At 37.9% G+C, this 14564-nt stretch overlaps 1 protein-coding gene across 4 annotated transcripts in view; it reads left to right on the top strand.

Moving 5' to 3' along the window:
* Nucleotides 1-14564, top strand: part of GALNT1 (polypeptide N-acetylgalactosaminyltransferase 1) — a 124919-nt gene that overhangs the window by 21516 nt on the left and 88839 nt on the right. The window contains exon 1 of one of the 4 annotated variants that reach the window (XM_087869870.1): nt 12406-12521. The exons of the other annotated variants lie outside the window; for them this stretch is intronic. The gene's annotated coding sequence lies outside the window, so the exon portion shown is untranslated. Of the gene's footprint in view, nt 1-12405; nt 12522-14564 lie in introns of those variants that run through there. 4 annotated transcript variants of the gene reach the window in all.

Genomic DNA, 14564 nt, shown 5'->3' with positions numbered 1-14564 from the left:
GAAAAGACACCAAAATGAAATAGTGTGTAATTTCTGTCCTCAAGGAGCTCACAGTTTGGCAGAGAGACAGGTGTATAAGTAAATAATAATAGTATAGTATGATAAATGTAATAATGAAGATTCTTGTTAAAGGTGTAAAGTATACCTATTAGACTGACAAAGAATGCTGGCTGTATCTTCTCTTTTCTTGAAGTCCTGTGACTTGAAGACCCACACCTTGGCTCTAACTAAGCATTAGCCCTGATACGGGCGGTGTCAGTCCAAACTCAGATACTCTTTCTTACGAGAATTCCCCAATTCTTCCCTATCAGTGAACAGAATGAAAACTTTTTATTTGCAAAGATTTATTTATTTTAGGAAGAGATTGTGCACACAAGTGGGGGAAGGGCAGAGGGAGAGGGAAAGAGAATCCTCAAGCAGACTCCCCATCGAGTCAGGAACTCGACACCAGGACCCTGAAATCATGACCTGAGCCAAAATCAAGAGTCGGCTGATTAACTGAGCCACCCAGGCACTCCCAGAATAAAAGCTTTTTAAAAACAAATCCCTAAACCTACCACAGTAGAAGAGCAATACACATAACACTGTATGTACAGTGCTTTATGTCATGGAAAATTCTTCTCATACAAATCCCAGTTTTCCAGATAATCCGATTACCTAGTTTTATCAAAACCAAGTTTTCTTTTGAACATTTCTTTACGTGACAGTCTTTTCATTGACTTACCAGTGGTGTTTTGTTTTACTTTAAATCTCATCCTCATTTACTTTTTTTGTGTCTTTAAAAAGTTGATCTTTGGTATTAGTGGTGCTTTAGGGGATATCTACACAAAAGCTTAGATTGGAATGAAATTTTTATACAAAAAAATTCAGGTCAGTTAAAGTGCTGTCAACTTATGCAGAATATATGGGATAAAATGAGATTAATAAAGCACTGTTTCTGCAGCCCATCTAGATCCTGGTATGTGGAAATAGCATTGTTTTTCAGACTTCTTCCTTAAAATGGTGTTTCCTCCTTGATTATTTTACCTGGAGTCCATTACTACCATGGAGCCTCTTCTCTGTTCGCTCTGTCAGATTGTGTTCCTTGTATGCATTGAAAGCACTATTTTCCATAGTAGATTTTTGGATTAATTATAGCTTTAATTTTAATTCTTTACTGTCTTGATATCATAGATACTATTGGGACTGTCCCCCCAAGAAGTTTTCCTATAAGAGAATTGTAGTTGACCTTTGAATAACATGGGTTTGAACTGTGAGAGTCCACTTATATCCAAATACTTTTCAATAAATACAGTCCAGTACTGTGAGTGTGTTTTCTCTTTCTTAAGATTTTAATGTTTTCTTTTCTCTAGCTTATTTTATTGTGAGAATACAGTATATATCATACATATACAAAATATGTGTTAAGTGTTTCTGTTATCAGTAAGTAAAGTATTTGGGGAATCAAAATTTATACACTGATTTTTTACTGCATGGGGGTTGGCATCTCTAATTCCTATACTAGTCAAGGATCAACTGTATTTTCAAAAGTAGAAGGTAGGAGGGGCACCTGGGCCGCTCAGTCAATTAAGCGTCTGCTTTCGGCTCAGGTCATGATCCTGGAGTCCCACGATTGAGCCCCGCATCTGGCTCCCTGCTTTAGGGAGTCTGCTTCTCCCTCTGCCCCTTGCCCCACTTGTGTTCTCTCTTTCTCTCTCTCTCTCTCACTCTGTCTCTCTGTCAAATAAATAATTTTTTTTTTTAAGTGGAAGGTAAGAAAGATCATCAGAAGCATTTTGGAGAAAGCAGTGACTAGTAGAGACAAAGGGAATTATTTTTTTTGTATTGATTATGATCAGCTCTGTGTTTAGTATTAATCCCTTTAGATTCTCTGCTTTGAATGACATATGTTGTAATAATGGCATTCCAAATGATATTTAATATTTTTCATGTTTAAAAATGAAATTAATCCCTAGGATTTGTTATTGTTTTTTAAGATTTTATTCATTTGAGAGAGAGAGCACAAGATGGGGCAGCCTCAGAGGGAAAGGGAGAAGCAGACTCCCTGCTGAGCTGGGAGCCTGACGTGGGGCTGAATCCCAGGACCTGGAGATCATGATCTGAGCTGAAGGCAGAAGTTTAACTGACTAAGCCACCCAGGCATCCCAATCCCTAGGTTTGAATTGTCTTCCCTGTACATATATTTCTTTTTGACAGAGGTAGAAAATAGTTCTGAGTAATTATTCTGAGACAGATGGAACACGGGTCACTTCAGTTTTGTGTTTTTTATCTTCCTGGAATGGTGGAGGGGTGCTTTCACAGAGTGACAGAGTCTTAGATTTTCAGGGAATAGACCAGCTATATAATTGGGTCCAGTGTAAAATGAAGACATGAGGCCACTTTTTATTAAAAAAAAAACAAAAACAAAAAACAAACTGTTGAGAACTTGAAGACAGTGATGGCAGAGCATTAACCCAATGAGGGCCCTTCTAAGTTTGGTGCCTGTGTGACAGCACGGGTCACAGGGTCCATGAAACTGCACTGCAAGGAACTCTTAGAATTCTTTTAGTGCAGGTCCCTCCATTTACAGATAAGGATGTGTAACCTTTATATGCAACCAAATACTGGTAAATCGTTACCGTATAGCAGGACCAAAACCTCAGCATTAAAAAATTGATGCTTCTGAAGGTTTTAAATTTTTTGCTACCTTTAAATCTGCAGCCATAGTTAGTGTAACTTAAAATTACTATCAGTTTTTCTCAGTGGTCATAAAAATAATGGTGTGGGTAGTTGAGATAAATAATCCCAAACAATTTTATCCTGAATTATTTACTAATTTTCCATCTAACGAGGTCTTTTGTTTTCTAATCGATCATAGTTTTTGTCCTGCTGCAAAATTTATTGGCTTAGATTTAAACTTCTTTATTTTCTTGTAAATTCTCTGAAAGCTCTAATGGGCCTTGAAAGGACTCACAGGAAGGGGAATGAAGAGAAGCAAAGGGCCTTTTTTATAAGCTATAATATAGATGAACAAACTCCTTACAAGTGAGGGTGGTGCCTCTGTCACTGTGGCAGATGTACTGTTGCTCATAGGACACGTGGAAGAATAGGCAGCATGTATTTGTTATGGAAAACCTGCTGTATACACCCTCGTTGCTATAGTTTTAGCTATTAATCACACTTTCTGCAGAATCACTTTAATTGTGACCGCTGATAGAAATAGATGGAAGCAACCTGTTACTTAAGTGTGATTCATGGTTAAATCACTTTCAGATTTGAATATTGACCCTATGATAGCCACTTTTGGGGGCATTTTTGTATCTTGTTTCATTAGCGTTCACAGTTTTGTATGATGTTTCAACTCACAGACAATAAAATGCAAATAAGACCCGGTCCTCTAGCATCGCAGGCTCAGGTGAATAACTGGAGAGCCAACTGAAGAGAACTTCCAGAAAAGTTCATGAGTAAACAGATTGTTCATAGCACATGAGAATTGAGAATACAATGAGGTTAAGGGAGTTTGTAATGTAAATAGCTACTGTGTTGTGGAGCTGTCTCTCAAGTCACAGAATCAGTTCCGCTGATGAGTAACAGTAGGAACAGACACCCTTCTAACTGAGGCTTGAGGGTCATCTTTTACTGTTTTGCTTGCCGTGTGCAAGTTGCCTGCTAGGAAGCGGAATCCACTTTACCTTTCAGTTTTTGACTGACTTGTATTACGGTCCGGTGTCTATCTAACAAGGAGCCTTTGCTTCTTTGGGAGCTGAGACCTGTGATGTGGACACTGGCCACCTCTTTGTTACACCATTAGGGTAAAAACCGAGCAAGACCTATTCCTGTTCGAGAATGTTGTCCTTTACAAAAATGCTTTGAAATTTATTATGTGCTTTGCAGATGAAATTCAGTAATGTGACAAACATGTATGAAATATGTATGATGTATAAGGCCCAGTGGTAGACTGAGTGGGTGATAAGACATAATGCCCACCTTTAAGAGGTTAGACATAAAAATAGCTGTAGTTTGAATAACAAATGTGATTCAGTGATTTAGTCATGGTTTGATAGTTATTAAGCACCTACCACTATGAATCAGACACTGTGCTCGATGCTGCATTCGGAAGTGCCTTCACAGAGTCATAGTCAAATGGGTGAGCTTGGCGTACAAAAATACAACCGTGTGATGACATCAGTAGAGGTGGTATAGAGGGGGAGTTTGAAGAGGTGAGGACCCGTTTCTTGAGTCTTAGCAGTGTGTCAGCAGGCACAGCCCTGGGTCCTGGGAGTACAAGACCTCTGTCTTCACGGACCTTTGGCCTGAATCTTGTGTGAGTTGGGCAGATGGACAAGCAGAGGCCATATGAGACAGAGGAAACAACACTTGTGGAGTCATGGAAGCAGGAGACAGCATGGCGTATTTGGGGCACTAGGAGTGGTTGGATGCCACAGAAGGGCAGGGCACCTGAAGGAGGTGCAGAGTGGAATTAAAGTGTGGTCGAGTATGTGAGGCAGAGTCCCAAGGGCTCTGCTTGGGACACCCTTCTGGCTGGCTCCTGCTCCTTCTTTCCAGTCTCCTCCTCAATGACGCTGAGAAGCCTCTCCTGATCACCCAGTGTAAATGAATTGCCCAGTCACCATCTGACGCACCGCCTCCCCTTTTGTTTATTTATAGTGTTCCTTACTAGCCGACACTTTTTGTTTATTGTCTGTATTCCAACACATAACTGTATTCCATGAGCATAAACCTGGTCTATGCTGTTGATTGCTATAGCCCCAGCACCTAGAACCTAGCATAAAGCTGGCATTTCACAAATGTTTGTGGAGCATATGTAGGTATCGATTTTTTTTAAATATGAATTTTGGATTGCATTGTGTGGACCAGTGGTTGTCAATATTATTGTTTCATAGACCCCTCTATACTTAAAAATTATTGAAGACCTCAAAGAGTTTACTGCTTTGTGGGTTATATCTATTAATATTTATGAAATTAAAGATAAAAACCCAAGCATTTTAAAAAACATTATTAATTCATTTTAAATAAACCTATTACATGTTAATATAAATATATTTTAATGAAAATAACTTTTTTAAAAAGATTTTTTAAATTTTTTATTTATTTGAAAGAGAGGGAGCAGAGCAAGTGAGAACACAAGTGGGGGGGAGGAGCAGAGGGAGAAGGAGAAGCAGACACCCTGCCTAGTAGGGAGCCAGATGCGGGGCTCCATCCCAGGACCCCAAGATCATGACCTGAGCCAAAGGCAGACACTGAACCAACTGAGCCACCCAGGCGTCCCCGAAGATAACTGCTTTCAAAACAAAACTAGTGAGAAATGCACCCTTGTTTTACATTTGTGTAAATCTCATTAATGTTTGGCTTCTCATAGCTGGATTCTTGTATGTTCTTCTGCATTCATTGTGTTGTGATATCACATGTTATATAGCCTCTGGAACTCAGCTACTTAAGACAGAATGAGAGTAAAAAGGCAAATAATAATAACTTTGTATTAGTTTACAAATAGTTTTGACCTTGAAGACTCCTTGAAAGGATATTGAGGACCCCTAGAGGTGGTCCCTGTATTACCATTTTAAGACCTACTGCAGTAGGTAGATGGTTTTGAAACTTTTTGGTAGCAGGGATACGTTTTCAGATATCTTCTACCACGCTTCAATGTATGGGACAGATAAAAGTTCATATGTGTTGGAGGTTAGGGAGGAGAGGAGAGATCCCTGCTTTTCCTTTCTCGGTTCCTTTGGCTAAGCTGCTAAATTGAACCAAGGGTTCAATACCTCTAGCATGGGAATATTGTGTGTGAGAGAGTGAGGCAGGTGGGTGTACTTGGAGATTTCCTACTTTACCATAACTTAGCTTTCAGTAATTTTTTTTGTGGCTTTTTATATCATAGTTTTATATCATTTTAAGCATTGAAATACTTGTATTAATATTTTATCAAGTCCAGTTTCCTTTAAGTACAGTATCATAGGTTTGCTTTCATAAAAAGATTTAATTGCAACCAGAGGTCTAATTTTATTCCTGGTTTTTCAATTTTGTTTAAGGTAAGAAAACGTAACTGAAATTTGCAGCAACTTTATACAAGTATTTACGTCATTAGACATCATCTAACTAGGGTTTTTTGGACAATTTGCTGTCTTCGCATGTCTGAGTATATAAAATAAAATTTAGTCGAGGCCCAATCAAGATGAAAAGTAAGGAGCTGGAGGAAGTCTAATTCTAGTTGCCAAATAGAGGCAGAGTTCTCATGATCTGGAGAGGGGAAGAGAATGGCCTGCAGCTAGCAGGAGTGAGACCAGCAGGAGTGAGATCGGAGCTTGGGTAGAGCTTTAAGCGTTGTTAACACCAGCTGATTTTTGTATGGTGCTGTGTTAAAGTGCTGTAATTGTCTGCCTCAGGCAGCATTCTCAAGTTTGTTTATTTTGTTATGTGGAACCATTTCTAATTTTTTTGTCTTGTAAAAGAGGGTCCCACATTTCCTGTAAAGCTTCTGTTGTTGCAAGTAAATATTTAAGTTTTGTCAGTCCTGTCCTTAGGACGTTTTATTTGACAGACAAATAAAAGTGGCTGTGCTGGAACGTTCATTCATTACCATCATTATTTATTACCTGTATCATTAAAAGAGAGAGATCATCTATTGTATATAATTACAACACTGTGTTTCTGAAGCTCCAGCTTTATTGTCTACCTTATAAGACATGGAAGGAAAAATTTAGTGATATGGAGAAAAGCAGTGAAAATAATTACAGGACTGGGACGCCTGGGTGGCTCAGTCGGTTAAGCGTCTGCCTTCAGCTCAGGTCATGATCCCAGGGGGACTGGGATCAAGCCCCACATTGGGCTTCCTGCTTAGCGGGAAGCCTGCTTCTCCCTCTCCTGCTCCCCCTGCTTGTGCTCTCTCTCTCTCTCCCCCTGTCAAATAAATAAGTAAATATAAATAAATAAAAGAAAATAATTACAGGACTGAAAAGTACTGTCTTGGACTTGGAGTTAAATATTTTAAGGCATGATTTTATAAGTCAGCTTCAGACATGATTCTTCTTATGGGAAGAGAAAAGCCTGTTTTAAAGAGTTATAAATAGGGTACATCTCTCCACAAAAGATAGAATGAGATATAATTGGACTAATTGCCTTCTGGATTAGGTAAATTTAACATTTATAAGAACTGCCTAATGGTGATAATTAAATTCTAAGTGTCTTTAGAAATATGAAAGATAATATTTAACTTTTTTTCCAGTAAATATTTAAGTGCCTACTTTGATCCCATCATAAGTTTATTTTTTTAAATATTTTTTTAAGTTTATTTAAGTAATCTCTACACCCAGTGCGGGGCTTGAACCCATGACCCTAGGATCAAGAGTCACATACTTTTCCGGCTGAGCTAGCCAGGTGCTCCCATAAGTTTATTTTTAAATTCCATTTATTTCAGTTTTATTTTTATTTTATTTTTAATTTTTTAAAGATTTTATTTATTTATTTGACAGAGAGAGAGACAGGCAGCGAGAGAGGGAACACAGCAGGGGAAGTGGGAGAGGAAGAAGCAAGCTCTCAGCGGAGAAGCCCGATGTGGGGCTCGATCCCGGAACGCCGGGATTGCACCCTGAGCCGAAGGTAGACGCTTAACGACTGAGCCACCCAGGCGCCCCTCAGTTTTATTTTTTGAATAGCCCCTCAGTTTTATTTTTTGAATAGGTAGCATCATAACTTTTTGAGCATCATCTTCAATTTTTGATATTAAAATGTGCTGCAATTTCTTTGAAGTGGGTGGAGTCATACAGTATTAACAAGTCTATAGGTTGCTTGTTGTCATACTTCACATCAAGAGAAGAGAAAAATACTCATAGTTTCTTGTAATTTTATGTTTAATAAAAAATAATTGTTATAATGTTGTGGGGAAATACAGCTGTAGTAATAGGTGCCTTGTTGAACAGAGCAGTGCCCCCCAGCCCCTTACTCCTGATTCTTCTACCCAACCCTTTGATTTCTTCTTTCTTTCCAGTTGCTCTTACTGCCTGCTATAATTCAATTTACTTATGTTTTTTGTTTGCTGTCTGCACTTCTCCTCTCTCATAGAGTTTTTGAATGCATTAATCTCTGTTTAATTTACTGATTTATGCAAGTGTCTAGAATGGTGTTTGGCAGATATTTGTTAATTGAATATGAATTATTTTTCCTTTGGCTTTTAGGAGTAGAGATACATTTCTTCTGGGGAAAAGTACTCAGCTAGCAGACTATGCAAAATGTTTAGAGGCTTCAGTTTCTGGAAATGTGGCAGATTATAGTTTTTTTTTTTGAAGTTCCCCTTTATGAAACACTAAAAATACTGGACTAAATATTCAAAATATTTTTGAAAAGTGCATTAGTTGAGCTGACAATTAAGGAACTCCTCAGCGGTCAAAAACAAGAAATCTTGAATCCAGAGAGATAAACTAAGGGTGATACTGGCTGCTATGCTGGGGGTTCTGGTATCTGTAGATCCCTGGAAACCTAGAGCTTTGGATTTTGCAGGGTGACTGTAGGGTACTAGGTACAGTCTACGGATCAAGCAGGGTAAGAAGATGCAGAGACTGTGTAAAGCTGAAACTCCTTGAAAGGTGTTGCTGGGTAAACTAGCGAAAGAATGCGGGGAGAATTGTTGAGTGGGGTAAGGAGGGTTCCCTGTCTCAATCTGTCTTTCATTGGAGAGTTGAGTCTTCCTTGAGAAATGGTAATGACAAGTTCATTTTCACTGGATTTGGGGTTGGAGTTCCTACTACTTGAATAGAGGAAAAAAACCCAAGCCAAGAATTTTGTGAAAGTGGTCTCAAATTGTTTGGCCTGAGAAGGAAATTGTCTGTGAAGGAATATGGGGAACACAGACCTCAGGGAGTTGACACAGATAAAGTTTCTAGGAACATGAGCTCACAATAAAAAAAAAAAATGCTTCAAATAAGTCACCATGAGTTAATCAGCTGAACTAGGAAACTGTATCGTCAGGCGTTCAGAAACTGCAGATATTCTAGTTGTTAAGTACAAAATAGAAAATAAATGTTTGATAGGTTCAGAGAGTATAAAAATATGGCTAAGGACAAGAGGCTATCAAAAGTAATTAGGCAAGCTGAATTCAATGTATTAAGGAAATACTGCATATTGAACAAAGGGTTTATTCCAAGAAGGCAAGCTGGGTCATGCATTAGAAAATCTGTTAATTTCTAAATTTCTTAATTTAAAAAAAGCATCATCTGAAATGATGCAGGAAAAACATTTATTAAAATTCAGTATTCTTTTAGGATACAGAAAACTAAGGAGTGGGAGAGAAATTCCATAACCTTCTTAAAACATTCCTTTAAAAACCAACCACCTCATCTCTCCAGCATTGCACTGGTGGGGAAAAAAAAAGTTGCAAGGCTATAGAAAATGAACAAAATGGTCTTCCTTAAAGTCAGCATGAATATTGTAATAGGAAATTCAAATCAGATAAATCTTTAGGGTTTATTTATAAGATCAATTTAGTAAAATCAGTTCTATTACTCTAACCTAACAGCTCACAATAAAAAAAGTGATATTTCACAACAGTTAAAAAAAAAAAAAAAGCTGCCTAGGGATAAATATAAAAAGAGGTGGCAAGATCTTTATATAGAAAGTTATAAAAGTTATATTGGAAGACATTAAAGAAGACCCAGATAAATTTGGGGGCCAATCATGTTCATAGGGAGAAAGACTATGTTGTGTAAATTTATCAGTCTGTCATTAATATATAAATTCATTGCTATTTCAATAAAAACCCTGCAGGGTATGGTTATTATTTCTTTGTTTTTGTGGAACTTGACCAATTAATTTAAAATTTGGCCAAGAATAGCCAAGATGTTTCTGAAGACCACTTGTCCTACTAAATTGTAAGACTTATTGTGAAACTTCAGTAATTGAGATCATGTAATAATAGGGCAAGGATAGACAAATAGGTAATGGAAGAAAATCGAGGTGAAAAACAGAACTCTGCATACTTGGAAATCTGATATATAGCAGAGCTAGTGTTACAAATCAAATAAGGAAATAGAATACTCTGTAAATGATATTGGTGTTGTTATTTAGCCACATTGGGGAAAAAAGAGATTTCTTACCTCACACCATATTAAAAAAACCAATTCCAGATGGATTAGAAAGTTAATTATGAGATGAAAACGTAAGCTTTCAGAATAAAATATTAGAGTATTTTATAACCTCAGGCTTTCTTAACCAGATACTAAAAGCAAAATTGTTACAGGAAAAGGTTAATAAATGTGGCTATATTGAATTAAGATCCTTTATTTTTTCTTTACAACAGAGTGCAGAGTCTAGTCACAAGTACAGAAATGGAAGAATCTCTAACATAACGATTGACAAAAAAATTTTTATCACAGTAATATACACACGTCTATATGTCTCTATGCACAGTCTGTATACACCCATCTATTCCAGTGTGAAAAGATAAATGGTCAATAGAAAAGCCATTTCATAGAAGAAAAATGAATAGCCATTAAATATTTTTCAACGAGGAAATGCAAATGAAACTACATTGATTGTAAAACTTGGACAATATCAAGTATACCACTGCAATACTCTGTGGCAGAAGTCAGCAAGCTCTCAGTAAAGTTCCACACAGTAAATATTTTAGGCTTTGCAGGCCGTATAGTCGGTTGGTGTGGTTACTCAGCTTTGTGGTGATAGTGCTAAAGCAGCCGTAAACCATTCGTAGAGAAATAGAATGGGTGTGGTTGTGTTCCCATAAAGTTTTGTTTATAGAAATAGCAGTTTGCCAACTCCTGTTCTGTGACACCAAAGAAGAGTTGGTGAACTATTAACAAGTTAATGAACTATTAATCAGCAATGTGGACAAATCTTAAAAACACGTTGGAGTAAAAAGGTAGCAGAAGAATGCATTATACTATGATTCCGTTTATATAAATTCTGGAAGTAGACTATAGAGGGTACAGATTTATGGGTTTTACCATGATTACAGGGACTTGACTAATTTTGAATTCTAGTCTTGACAAAGTCTGTGTGACTTTGGCCAAATTACCCATCCTTTTGAAGTGTCAGTTTTCTTATGTGGGAGGTGATGAGCGCCATAGTACTAGCTCACCGCTTGTTGGGAGGATTATGTTACAGAGTGCCCTGAACCGCTGAGCACTCAGTACCAAGTAGCCGTTGTTGTGCTTGTTGTGCTTTCCTTCTCCTTTAACTTCTGTCCCCTTTAAAGGAAAGAATAGCCTTTCTGGCTTTAGGAACTCTATTTTTTTTATCCAGGCTTCCAGAGCATATGGCTAATGGGACTAGTAGTAAAGCTTGAAATATCCTGAAGTCTCGAGTAATGTTTCATTTCTTTACCTAGCACAGTTTATGAGACCCTCTGATGTTTTTTATTTTTTAATTTTTTAAAGATTTATTTATTTTAGAGAGCATGCATGAGTGGGGGGAGGGGCAGAAGGAGAAAATCTTGAGACTCCTCCCGGAGCATGAGCACAAACCCAAGATCATGACCTGAGTTGAAACCAAGAGTCGGCTGCTTAACAGAGTGAGCCACCTAGGCATCCCTTCTGATGTTTTTTATTTTTATAATTATTTTATTTTTAAAGATTTTATTTATTTGAAAGAGTGAGACAGAGACAGAGAAGGAGCAGGGGGAAGGGTGGGGACAGAGAAGCAGACTCCTGGCTGAACAGGGAGCTAGACGTGTGGCTCGATCCTCCAGGATCATGACCCGAGCTGAAGGTTAGACGCTTAACCGACTAAGCCACCCAGGCACCCCTATTTTGATAATTTTTTAAAATAAAGATTTATGTGAGAGAGAGAGAGAGCGTGCATGCGTGGGCTTGCGCACATGAGCGGGGGGTGGGGCAGACCGAGAGGGAGAAGCAATCTCCCCTCTGAGCAGGGAGCCCATCAAGGGGTGATCCCAGGACCCCGGGATCATGACCTGAACCAAAGGCAGACGCTTAACCGACTGAGCCACCCAGGTGCCCCCTCTGATGTTTTTTAGTGTCGTGTTTAAATCACCCAACTCACTGAAGCTTGCTAAATATTGACAAAAACAGCTTCCAGTGTCACTTAACCCCCCGTAGCAGTTAGCCTCGTGGAGAACTCCTTTCTGGGAACTCCGTTCTTTTTTGGTTTTGTGTGCCACTCTGTAGATTCTTCTCTGACCTCTTAAGCCTCTCGGTTCTTCAAATGTGCATATTCTGCTCACTCCTAAAACCTGTGACTCTTCAGCTTCCTCAGCTGAAACATGAATATAAAACCCACTTGAAAGGTTTGCTGTTAGGCTAAAATTTCCTCATACACAGTCATCTGTAGAGGAACACTATACCCACAGATTCGGATTCATTTATGCTTGGGGCGGAGTCTTGTGTGAAGACAGAAGTTCACGAGTGGTTCCTCTTCCATTTGGGCAGCAGTGATATCTGGATGTAACGTGTATGAAACATCGCAGGCCGTCTGACATTTCTCCTCTCGGTCTTCTGTCTGTGGCTGCTGTTCTCCGCGCCCTCTGCCAGACCACCCTCAGTCCTTTATCACAGGTATTCATGGTGACTGTTGTGTCCCTGAGGACAGGGACATTGTCTAACTCTTCTTTGCTCTCCCGGGTCTGGTGAAATGCTTGGCATATAGTAAGTAGGTGTTATTAAATTGAAGTTAAGTGAATGAATGTATTGATGCCTTGATTTTGTTCACAAAACACTAATGTTTGCAATATATGGCCTGCCAGAGTAGGATGTTAAATCCATTCATAATCCTACGTTAGCTTTTAGCTATCTGGAACAAACTTAGAAGTTACTTCTTTGTATTTCAAAAAATTCTGACATATATAAAAGTAGAAGAAATAGTAAAACGATTCCCTTTAAACCTGTCTCCGTCTTCGGTATTCAGCAAATGTTAAGATTTGCCGCACATGCTTCACCTCTCAATCCCTTCCACCCCCCGACCCCCAAGCCCCAAGTGTTTTAAAGTAATACAACACATCATGTCATTTTACCTCTACCATTCTTTAGTATGGATCTTCCAAAAATGAGAACTTTTTTCAAATCTAGCCATAATGCTGCTGTTATTCCTGATAAAATTAACAATAATTCCTTAGTATCATCTGATACCCAGTGTGTAGTCAGATTTCCCCTGATGGTCCCTAAAATGTCTGAGTTGGTTTATAGATTCAAAAGTCAAACAAATCCACACATTACATTTGGTTTTTATGAAACAAAAACAAAAACAACTCTTTTGTGGAGAAATAGAACAATATCTAGTTTTTATTATTTCTCTCCCTTTCTTCTTTGTTCCTTTTAAAATAACTCTCCCTCAAGATTAAGTTTTTTTATAATAAAACCATAAACTTTGCTGTATCAGGTAAAGCTTTCATCTTCTCCTTTAAGACTGCTTTGCTGTTCTTTTTTTGGTAATCAAACACTTCATGTATATAGGGCAGTACTACAGTTAACAGCACAGCAAAATGCAAAACTGAGTTATAGTTAAATTGAACTGTTCTCTGCAGTGCTGTTAGTACTTCTCATTAAAGCTGTAAAATTATTTTATATTCATTAAAAAGTATATGCTCTTCGATAATGTTTAAATGTATCTTAACTATTTTAATTATTCTGCTTGAATTTATAGTGAGAAGAAGGAAGCTAAATCCAGGCTGTAACATAGTATGTCTGAAAAAAACTGCTCGTGTGTGAACCCAATTCTTAAATTCTCTAAATTTGAAGTGGAAAAAGGTCATCTGCAGAAAAAATTATCTTTTAGTTACATTTTTATTAGTAATAAAGAAAAACATGTGCAACACTTTAGTGTAAGTAGGAAGGAGAGAGAACCCAAGTATTCAGAGGTTTTAAGCAGAATACATTTTGAGAATTCAGTGGAATAGAAAAAAAAATACAGAAGAAATGTTTTGCGTTATTGATGTGAATATAGCAGGATTTCTTTCAGGGATTTTTTTTCAATAATTTTCCTGTTAGCTTTCTATACATTCTTAAATGTAAACATCCTGATCACAGTGGTTTATTGTTTTTGTTTTGGGGTTTTTTTTTTTTCGTTCTAAGATTGGGAAGCAAATCCTATCATTTGTCCCCAAAGGGCTAAAAAAAATTCCAGGAAAAGAGTCTTGGGATGATAGGGCCTAGTGTGGATCTCAACTGGTATAAGTGCAGAAGCCATCTGAGACTAGGGGAAAACCAAATTGACGGAGTGAGGCAGAGCATAGCTATTCACAGAAACAAAAGGCAAGGGGCCAGAAAGTGAGTAAAATCAGCAGGAGAGAATGCAGAACAACCACTAACGTTATAAGCTAAGAAACGAAATTAAGTGGCATTAGAGAGAAACCAAATAAGTGAGAAATCAAATTAGGAAAAAAAAATCCACAAAAACGAATATACCCTATTGCTGACTAGCTAAAGAAAGAAGATGAAGAGTATGTTTTGCACTGCGTGGTACCTGTGATAAATCATGACTGACTAGATCATTATCTTTCTCTAACAGGCCCGTAAGTGAACAAGAGTTTTTGTTGTTGTTTCTTGTGTTCTTTTTCACATGATAACTAACTATTTCAGACCATTATCTTGGGTCAAAATCTA

The sequence above is a fragment of the Ursus americanus genome, chromosome 19 (genome assembly GCF_024610735.1).
Source record: "Ursus americanus isolate L20-20 chromosome 19, mUrsAme1.1.p, whole genome shotgun sequence".
Classification (NCBI taxonomy): domain Eukaryota; kingdom Metazoa; phylum Chordata; class Mammalia; order Carnivora; family Ursidae; genus Ursus; species Ursus americanus.
The sequence above is the reverse complement of the archived record's forward strand: the minus strand, read 5'-3'. Positions and strand labels throughout refer to the sequence as shown.